Here is a 9,894-nt window from a genome sequence, read left to right on the forward strand (position 1 = left end):
GCGAGAAAACATGAGTTCAATCATAAATTCATATATTCATGCTACATTTCAACAGCCTTTTGAGTTCAGCGTCAGCATTCACACGCATTTTCTACAGAAACTGCCTCCACTGTTCAAGTTTAGTCTACAGCACGAAAACAATTGGAGATGGAAGTCTATAATAAAGAGACGAGGGGAACAAAATTGGTGACAACTAGAATAGCATAATGCTCAATGACGTCCTGATGACATGCTGTTAGTGGAATGGGGGAGGACCAGTGGGGAAACTATAATGGACTATGAGACAATGACAGATGAGTTCCTTCACTGGAGACCACGATTTGATTGTTCGGGGCCAGGCACTGAACTCAAATATCTTCAAAATACAACTTAAATACCAAAATGAATTATTCCTTTTTTTATTTCTGAAAACTACATTTCTTATTTGAAAAATGGGCATGATTAAACAGAATAAAGAATACATATTGTGTATTCCTTTCATGACAATGGGATATTGTAAGAAGTCCTGAAGCCACAATGACAAACTTCATTGGCAGTACAGTCTTCCCAACCGTGGTACAGTCATGGTATGCCCAAACGTTGGCAAACCAAAGATGCCAATGTTTTTGGCCATCTGTAAGTGAATTTCCAGAACGTAGGGTTCCTTATTTAGAAACAGAATATTTTCGTAGCTGTTGTTTACAACATTCTAAATACATTTTTAAACATTGTTAGGGCCCGTAGACATGAAATAACATCCCTATAATCACATTTACACCTGTAATACAGGTAGACATAATAAGACACAGTAGCACATGTAAGACCTAAGTAAGACATAATATAGACTGACACACATTCCTAGCCTATGTTTTTTCATTTGATACGCTTACTACACGCTTATATAGTAATAATTAGGGATGCTTTTATCAGGGTTTTTTGCTGACGATACGATACCGATCAGCCGACACCGATCACATGGATTAACTGAACATTTTTCAATTTATTTATGGTGAGTGGTATTGGTCAGGGGTCCTGTTACACAATTACAACGGCCCCTGGCAAATAGGTAATTTAAAAAAAATAAACATTTGGGCGGATTGTTTTTTTGTACTATTTGATTTTTTTACAATTTGACACAAACTTGAATTTAATTTGATGCATGTTTTATAGTAATGTGAATACATGGAAAATAAATTGTTCAATCATTATTTTTTAGCTCAAGATAACAAAATGAACAGAATAAAATAATACAAATAAATATCTTTTTTAAATAGAAATGTTTAATATACCTTAAAACAGAATAAACTGAGTGTCCAGGTTGCAGGGGTCTCCAACTTTCTAATATCAAAGTGGCCCTTGCATCCTTTCATTTTTCACTACGTGGCCGTCGGTGGAAAAAAATTGGACATCCCTGGTCTAGGATAACATTTATGGTTCTATAATCTTTGGTTAGACTTCCAATATCATTTGCCTCCAGAGGGTAATAGACTTTAATACCACACTGGTGCCGGGGTTGTAACACAATGCTAGTTTTTATTTCAGACAGGTGCTTTCTGTGGTGCTGTATGGCAGACGGCGCAACATACAGTCCTACTGATGTCATTTCTTTAAGTTCTTTCATTTGTTCTACCCATAAATATTTATATTTTTTACCTAAAACTGCTGCAGTTTAATTCGGGTTGCTCCGACCCCTTCATATTGTCACCTCAAATGAAAAGAGAAAAAAGGCTGTAGGGGAATAGTCATGCGTCACCACCTTTCACTCTTAGTGCTAATACTTTTTTCTTGGCATGTAAGCATTTTCTTAAAAAATGAGGAGGAAATCTTGTAATTGGCAGGGAAAAACTTCACAGTAATCCATTTCATTACAGAGCCACTGACGCTGAAACATGAATAATTCCGAGGGAGCCCAACATTTGTCAGAGCATCGAAACATAAAACAGTGTCTTTTAAGTCAGAGGCATGAACAGCTGTATCTCGCAGGCTGCTTTATGAAGAAGAACATCTCAAAATGCCGAAGGATCAGTTCTGGTTACATGCAGCTCTACGCTTATCCTTTCTGTGTGGTGGTTGCTTTTGTCGAGGCTCAAAAGCTTTTGAATATAGTGTCAGTAAGAACACAGAGCAAGAGCAGGCTAAAGTGAGTGTAAGGTATAAACTCATGCATTGCGACACCACGCTTGGATTATTCTAGACTGGCGGCTTTCGATTTGGCTGTGTTGAGTTATCTTATCGGCTGTACACAGACAATAAAAAACTAAACCAAGATGTATCACATCGGCCTCGACATAGTGCGCTTTTGCATACGGCACGCAACCTCGCCACACTCGGACTACCAGACACTTTGTAGACATGAGATAAAACAAGACCTTTTGAAGGTCATCGCGTAACAGGTGACAGATATCTGTGCCTTAGAAATGCAGTGGTCTTGTTTTAGCCTGCGTGGGAAGCCTGGCCTTTTATTTAAGGTGATGCGATCCCTTCATCCTGCTCAGCCCCCATGTTACTAACTCCCCACCTGTACTTTGATGTCCTTACCTCTGACGAGCTTCCACGAGAGGGAAGCTGTCACAGCGCAATCAGTAGAAAACACGCCATCAGGCCGTGGTTTCCCGCTCTGTTTGTAACTTGCAAGAAAATGCTTTCTTAATTTTCTGACATTTTCAGAAACACACCTCAGGAGAGTGGATTCGAGCAAAATGTCAAGGTCGATGGCAGGTGAGCTTGAGCTTGAGTGAGTCATCCTGCAACAAGTCCGCACTCGCTTTCTGGTTTTAGTTTCACAGAAAAATCTGTTTTGAAGGTTTAAAGTGCCAGCAGGATAAAGTTTCAGTAATGTGCATGCCCAAACTGCGCGCAACCTGAGTGACTCAGTGACGAGATACGAGTCAGCCACACACGGCGCCTCACATACACTTCAGGGGGGATTTGTTTATCAAAAGCGCAAAAGTTTTTAAAATACACCTTGTCTATAACATGTTTGTATTTGCAGACCTGCCACACATATGCATTTTTCGTATCCATGAATACGTTTGGATGCTTTCCTGCTCTCAAGGTACGCATTTTGTTGCATTTCGCTGGTTTCCTTTCGAGCCTGAAACCCAGATTATGCTCCTGTGTCAAAGCGCCAGCGTACACTACACCTGCTCTCACCTTCCTCTGCAAACCCTCTTGCCTAATTTCTTGTGTGTGTACAACTTGTTCAGAGGTTCAGATAGCCCACCACCGTTAATACCTTCTCTATTTTGCAAGAAAATAACTGTTGCACTGTATTGATTAGTTCCAGCTGCAATAGCATTCTTTAACTACCATCATGAAAGGAAGCTAACAAGCTAAATACCGGTGTCTAAGCCACTACTTTTGTCTCACACTTTGAACCCTGCGGCGTATACAGTGATGCAGATAATTTGTGGTCGTATTCTCGTCTCACAACATCTTGTGTGCTCTGGAGCACTCATTTTGCACTTGGTGTGCGCACCCTCATCATGGAGAATGTGTGGAGCGATGCATGTGACCGTAGGATCTTGGAAGTGTGGTGTGGTGTCGGGAGGTTCACTGTCGCCGGCGGGTTTTGGGGGGCTGGACTGCTGAGACCTGGGGAGGACAGGACAGGCTCGGGGGCTGATTTGCCTCAGGGCAGCGGTGGCAGGGTGTGTCGGTTCCGACACTGAAGAAGACAAGTTAAGTGGTTTAAGTGCAGAAGGAGGAGGATGAAGAGGCGACTCTTCTGGTACCAAATGTGTACCAAATATCCCATTTTACGATGTGGACACCTGTGTCTTATAGACAGGTACAGCAGATATATATATATACAGTATATATATATTTACATGTACAAATCGTTTTTCTCTTTAAATTTAGTGGGTGTGGTTTGTATTCAGGTGCGCTCAATAGTCCAGAGATTACGGTAGTTGATGAGAGTTGTGGTTGTTCACAGAGTTGACGTCACGTCACGCACTCAACCCTGACAAAGAGCTATAAATGCAGGCGTGTTCACAGTTCGGCCCAGAGGCCATTTGCAACACATAACTTGCTTTTTATAGGCCCATGACATATTGTAGAAATAAAACGTAACGTAAAAAAAAACAGCAAAAATGGGAAATGTTTGTCTTACATATCATATGTCAATGTCTATACCCTCTGTACACGCATTTTTCGTACTCTGCACGCATTATAACTCCTGAATATGCTTGTACGCTTGGTTGCTTTCCAGGTATGCACTTTGCTGCATTTCGTTGGTTTCAGTTTTGAGTTCTCTGAAACCTGGATTACGTATGCTCCTGTGTGGAAGCACCAGCATCCACTACACCAGTTCGCTCCTCCCACTGCAAACCCTGCTGAGTAGCTTGAAAAAAATCTAACCTTGTGCACCTTGACTAGAGACTACGATTGGTCATTATATGACTCGGACAGAGGTTCGTACAGCCCACTTCTGTGAACGCCTTCTCAGATTTTGACTCAACGTTTACATTACAACACATCGACTAGTTGCAGCTGCAATGACGAGGGCGACCAAATGTCCTGTTTACCCAAGATATGTCCTGTTTTCATGTCCTGTCCTGGCCGTCCTGTTTTTAAGTTTGTAAGCTTTATCTTTGTTTAAGTCCTACTGTGGCTTTTTGTTGTGGTTATTTTCTGCTCCTGCTTGTTGTACTTTGTATTTTTGTCAGTTTTGCTTTTCTTGTTTTCATTTAATCACGGGGCTCTTTTTGTTCTCTCCTACCTCCTCACTGTTGATTACCATTTGTGTTATTAAATAACTATTTGAACTTTGACCTTTGACTCCAGTCTCTGCTTCCAGGGTTTACGTTTCACTCTCCATTTGAACGTAACAGAATACTCTGACCAAAAATACAAATCTCGCCGAGCTGGAAGATTTAAAAAAGCGTTGGTTCCGCATGGAACACGCTTGAACAATCATGATCAAACACTGAATAACTTTCCAGAGGTGTTTCAATCACTCTCGTCCAACATGGAGTCTATTGGCAACTTCGTGAGGTCCCTCCAAGCACAGCTGACATCATCCGCCGGAGTAACCACCTCCAACTCCACCATCTTTGTTCCGGCAGAATCGACATCCCCGCCATCACCACACAAAGAACCCAATCTACCACACTCTACCAGGCATGGGGGTGAGCCTGGCTCTTGTGGCCAATTCATACATTTTTGTCGTCATGCGTTTAATCAGTATTATTCTGTATAATTAGTATAACTCTGATAGTGCTTAAGTAGCCAATATGATGAGCATATTATCTTGTGGCGCCACCAGCTGGGTTATTGCTATCTCTGAAAGACGACCTGAACATATTAGTTTCCTCAGACTTTTTTGGGCTTAATTACGTCAGGTTTTTGACCACCCACTTAAGGGGAGAGCTGCTTGGTGTAGACCGTTTAAACCTAAAGAAGGTTTTCTGTTGCTGACTACTCAGCCAATTTCCACACTCTGTCCGCTGAGAGTAGATTGGACCAGGAGGCGTTGTGCTGTTTCTGCTCCAGCTTGGACCCTAGGGTCCTCATCTGGTGAGGATTTTACTGATCAAGCTGGCTATTCGGATTGATTCCTGCCTCCGAGAGCGTGGGGAGCCTGCTGCCGCTCTCCGACTCAAGCCCCTGCGTCCAATCGACTGCAGCGTCCCATCCTCCACTCGCCGTGGGGGTCAAGCGGATTCACCTTGGAGGAAAAGAAGCCCATGCAGCTCGGTGGCAGTTGCCTGTTGGGGTGTCTGGTTTGTCCTTGTTTCCAGTGGTCTGCAGCTGTGGGACTTCACCTGGTGGGAAGCGTCTTTTCGAACTCCAAACCTGAGAGACTACAAATTCAAGGTATCCTCTTTGGCATGTTACTACTCTCTTAAAAGTTATTGAGAACTTTGCTAAAGAAAATAAGAGCCCCATCCTGCCACTTATCAAGTCTGTGGTTGTCCACTCCCTCGACGGGCGTCGTCTGGCGACTGTCTCGCATCAAACTGATTTGCTTCGACTTTCACTGTCTGGTAACCATATCGAGTCCATGGTTTTGCCTCCTTGCGCCACAGACATTGTGTTCAGTCGTACCTGCCTTCGCCGCCATGACCCGATGATTTGACTGGGCTAACTTTAAGATCAAGAATTGGATCACTGCTTTCAATGCTCTTTGTTTACTTTCCGCCCCCACGTCTTTTCGGGTATCCTTGTTGCAGACGGATGAGGATATTGATTTGTCGTCTGTGTCGTGCTTGTATCATCATCTTAAATAAGTGTTCCGTAAAGATCTTGTGCTTTCCCTTCCCCCGCACCGACCTTATGATAGTGCATTCGAGCTACTCCCGGGTGCGCCACTCCCCAGCTCGCGGCTGTATAACATCTCTTTGCCGGAACAAAAGTCTCGAGAGGAATATATTTCCACGTCGCTAGCCTCAGGCCTTATTCGTCCCTTGTCGTCCATACTTGGTGAGAGTTTTGTATTTTTTGTTGAAAAGAAAGGCAAGTCTTTAAGTCTGTGTATTGACTACCGGGAGTTCTATAAGATCACGGCTAAGAGCAAGTATCCCTTACCATTTCTTGACACGGCGTTTACCCTGCTCAATGACAAAGCTGTTTTTTCTATCTTAGATGTCCACAATGCCTACCATCTGGTTTATATACGCAAATGTGTCTCAACAACACCCTGGCCATATTTCAGGGCCTTATCAATGACATTTTGCAAGATATGCTCAGTCATTTTCTGCGATTGGCTGGCGACCAGTCCGGGGTGTACCCCGCCTGTCGCCCAAAGTCAGCTGGGATAGGCTCCAGCATACCCACGCGACCCTAATGAGAAGAAGCGGCATAGAAAATGGATGCTCAATCATTTTGTTTTCTTTTATGTTTAGATTCGTATATCTTTAGATTTTTTTCTCCTTCTTTGGACGCTCACCAGAAACATGTATATTGTCAAGAAGGGTCAGTTGTTTCCGGATCCAAAAAAGGTTCAGGCAGTTAAGTACCCTATGCCCACTTCCCGCAAGGCCTTAAAGTTTTTTTGGGGTTTCGCCAGCATTTATCGTTGTTTCGTGTGCAATTTCAGGGTTATTGTTGAAATGCCCTTTTTGTGTTCTAAGGATGCTGCAAGGAATATGTTACGGTCAAAGAGTTGTTTACTTCTTCACCTGTTTTGGCTCAACCCTTCTCCTGTCGCTTGACTAGAAACCCGATACGACATTGGCAATCGGGAACTTCTGGCTGTGGTTCTAGCTGTGCAGGAGTGGAGGCGCTGGCGGGAGGGCTTGACGCCTCTGTTTGTCGTTTTGTCGAACTTGGCCTACATCCGCTCTGCACACCGACTCAGTTCTTGCCAAGCACGCTGGGCACTGTTCCTCACCCGGTTCAACTTCACACTCACCTTCCGGCCGGGGTCCCGTAGTAAGAAACCTGATGCCCTGTCCTGATGCTCCTGTGGTTCTCATCCTACCGGGGTCTTGTATCATGGGAGGTCTTCAGTGGGAATTGGACACATGGCTGATGCTCGTAAGATGCTTCCCATTTCAGACAGGTGCCTTGAGGGGTTTGTGTGTGTTTGTGTCCTCGCCCTGAAGTTTTGGAATGGGCTCACTATGCCAAGATCGCCTGTCATCCTGATTTCAAACGCACCTGGTTCCTCCTCTTTCAGCAGTTCTGGTGGCCCTCGGCGTGAATAGACACCAAAAAGTTGGTGGTGGCCTGCACTGTTTGTGCCAGAAATAAGGCCTCCTTGGTGTTTGCTTGTGGAGAAACTATATACTGTATAACATATATAGTCACTGTGTGTTATAACACTAATTGGCAACAAAACTATCCTCATTGCACCCAATTACGACAATATCAGGCCTGCCATTGCGTTTACTTGAATGGTGGGGTTTCTTAATTCCCTGAAGTACCACAACTATTATTTTGTTCTTCTTGGTAATGAGCTGCTTTTGAGCACTTGAAACCTTCTCCAGATGCAACCAGGGGTATATGTGGGAGAAATGGACTTGCAGAAGGACCAATCAGAAGCACACTTGATGTTATATGCTGAGAGGCCAAGATGGAGGTACTGCATGGAAAAATAACAAGCTCTTTTCATGTTGTTTTGTGTCATCTTACTTCTGCCTTTTCTAGGTCACGTTCTCACCCCAGTTCCAAGATGTGACCCTGTGAAAGATAATGAGCTGCGTATAATACATTAGACCATCTAAGGTAGGTATATTCTAGCAAAATAAACAAAAACCAACTTAATGAATACTTTTTAAAAAGTTAATTTTAAATTCTAATGTACATACCAGTGTGTTTTCGCAGGGCTCCCATATTCAGGACATGGTGAGAAACAGTGCAAGGCAACATCCTCCAACTCCTCCCCAATAGCAAGTGATTAAAGAGCAAGCTCTCCTGCTTAATAAGTGACTAATCCCCCTGCCCTTTTGCTCTGTCAGTCCAAACAGATGACCCAGTTGGCCCGGGAGATTCATCAAGGTGCGATTGCTTTGCTTTTTCTCCTTGGTTCAACAAGACGTCCTCCAGAATCACCTTGTATGTTTCATACTGAAGATATATGGGGAAATCACAGACATCTATCAATTTAAATACATTATGCTGCTGTCCAATTAAAAGCATGCATTTTCATGTGTTATTACAATGGCATTACCTGAGTCATTACAGCTGTTGGGCTGAGTCAATAATTTAGCATCTAAGAATTGTTAGAACTGATCGGGGGGTGATCCCACCTAAACGACTGTCGGTGGCTGGCACAGGCCTCACCCCACTATATCTTAACAACTGCCGTTTTGCACCACAAAATGAGTGAAACCGTTCTTGCCTTTAGAGGATACATGCTTTGGGTCCTGCACCATCCCCTCAGACGGGACAAGAGCTGTCCTACCTGGTCTTTGAGCATGCCCCGAGACCACAGTGACATGGACGAATGAGAATATTCAACAGATATTACAAATAAAACACGTCAGAATATGCTGAATTGCAATCAAGATCAGAACATTACAGCTTCTGACCTGGCATATATATATATATATATATATATGATATTTAATTAAAAAATGCACAGACAATGAGTCACAATGAGTCACGCAACGAGTGCTTTGGGCACTCAAATTCGCAGAACTATTTAGTGCAGGACAAACAGACGGGTTTTTTAGGTGCTGTAAAGGCGAGCTCTTCTCTTCTCGGTTTCCAAGAACATTGCTGCTCACACAATTTAATAGGTTTTCAAAATGTTTTAAAAAAATACGAGCAATACAGTAATCCCTTGTTTATCGCTGTTAACTGGTTCCAGACTCGACCCTGATACGTGAATTTCCGAAAAGTAGGATTCCTTATTTAGAAATGGAATATTTTCATAGTTGGAGCATAGGAAACCTGTTTACGACTTTCTAAACACGTTTTTTTTTTAACATTTTAGAACCCTCTAGACATGAAATATCACCCCTATAGTCACCTTTACACTTGTATAATCCAGTATAATATAGTAGTCGTTACCAGTCGTTGCTCCCCTCTAGAAAGTGAAAGTTAAGCTTGTGTGACTGACAACAATGTACATGTCTACCTGCCAGTATTTTTCCATCACTCATATGTGACTTTTGTACAACTCTGATTGTGCTATGTGAGTGTGTGTGTGTCAAGAAGGCCTTCGATGAAGCTATTAGACTGAAAATGCACTGAGCTAATAGACTGAATCTAATGTTGTATTAATAATCTCTATCAGTGCAATATTGTACAAAAGCTGGGCAAAATATTTGCAGAAAAAATTACACAAAAAACAAAAACTACGAAATCCATGATTTCACTGTATATAAATATGTCCCACAAAATTGTTTAACAAGACAATCTGGCTCCAATAATAAGGTCAGGTCAAATAAATCTGGTGGAGGTCTATGCTTTACTAGGTTATGACACCAATTTATTGTGCTAGGCTGCAAAAAAAAAGAGCTC

At 42.7% G+C, this 9,894-nt stretch overlaps 1 protein-coding gene across 3 annotated transcripts in view; it reads right to left on the reverse strand.

The window, feature by feature from the left end:
• Positions 1-8,513, reverse strand: part of flrt2 (fibronectin leucine rich transmembrane protein 2) — a 99,189-nt gene extending 90,676 nt beyond the window's left edge. The window contains exons 1-3 of one of the 3 annotated variants that reach the window (XR_008567071.1): positions 8,235-8,513; positions 8,087-8,106; positions 10-8,008 (exon numbers count right to left, since the gene is read on the reverse strand). The gene's annotated coding sequence lies outside the window, so the exon portion shown is untranslated. Of the gene's footprint in view, positions 1-9; positions 8,009-8,058; positions 8,107-8,234 lie in introns of those variants that run through there. The other 2 variants (XR_008567072.1, XM_054762801.1) reach the window with 2 other exon arrangements.
• Between the last annotated feature and the right edge of the window lie 1,381 nt (positions 8,514-9,894).

Source organism: Dunckerocampus dactyliophorus, chromosome 19 (assembly GCF_027744805.1).
Source record: "Dunckerocampus dactyliophorus isolate RoL2022-P2 chromosome 19, RoL_Ddac_1.1, whole genome shotgun sequence".
Taxonomy (NCBI): Eukaryota; Metazoa; Chordata; class Actinopteri; order Syngnathiformes; family Syngnathidae; genus Dunckerocampus; species Dunckerocampus dactyliophorus.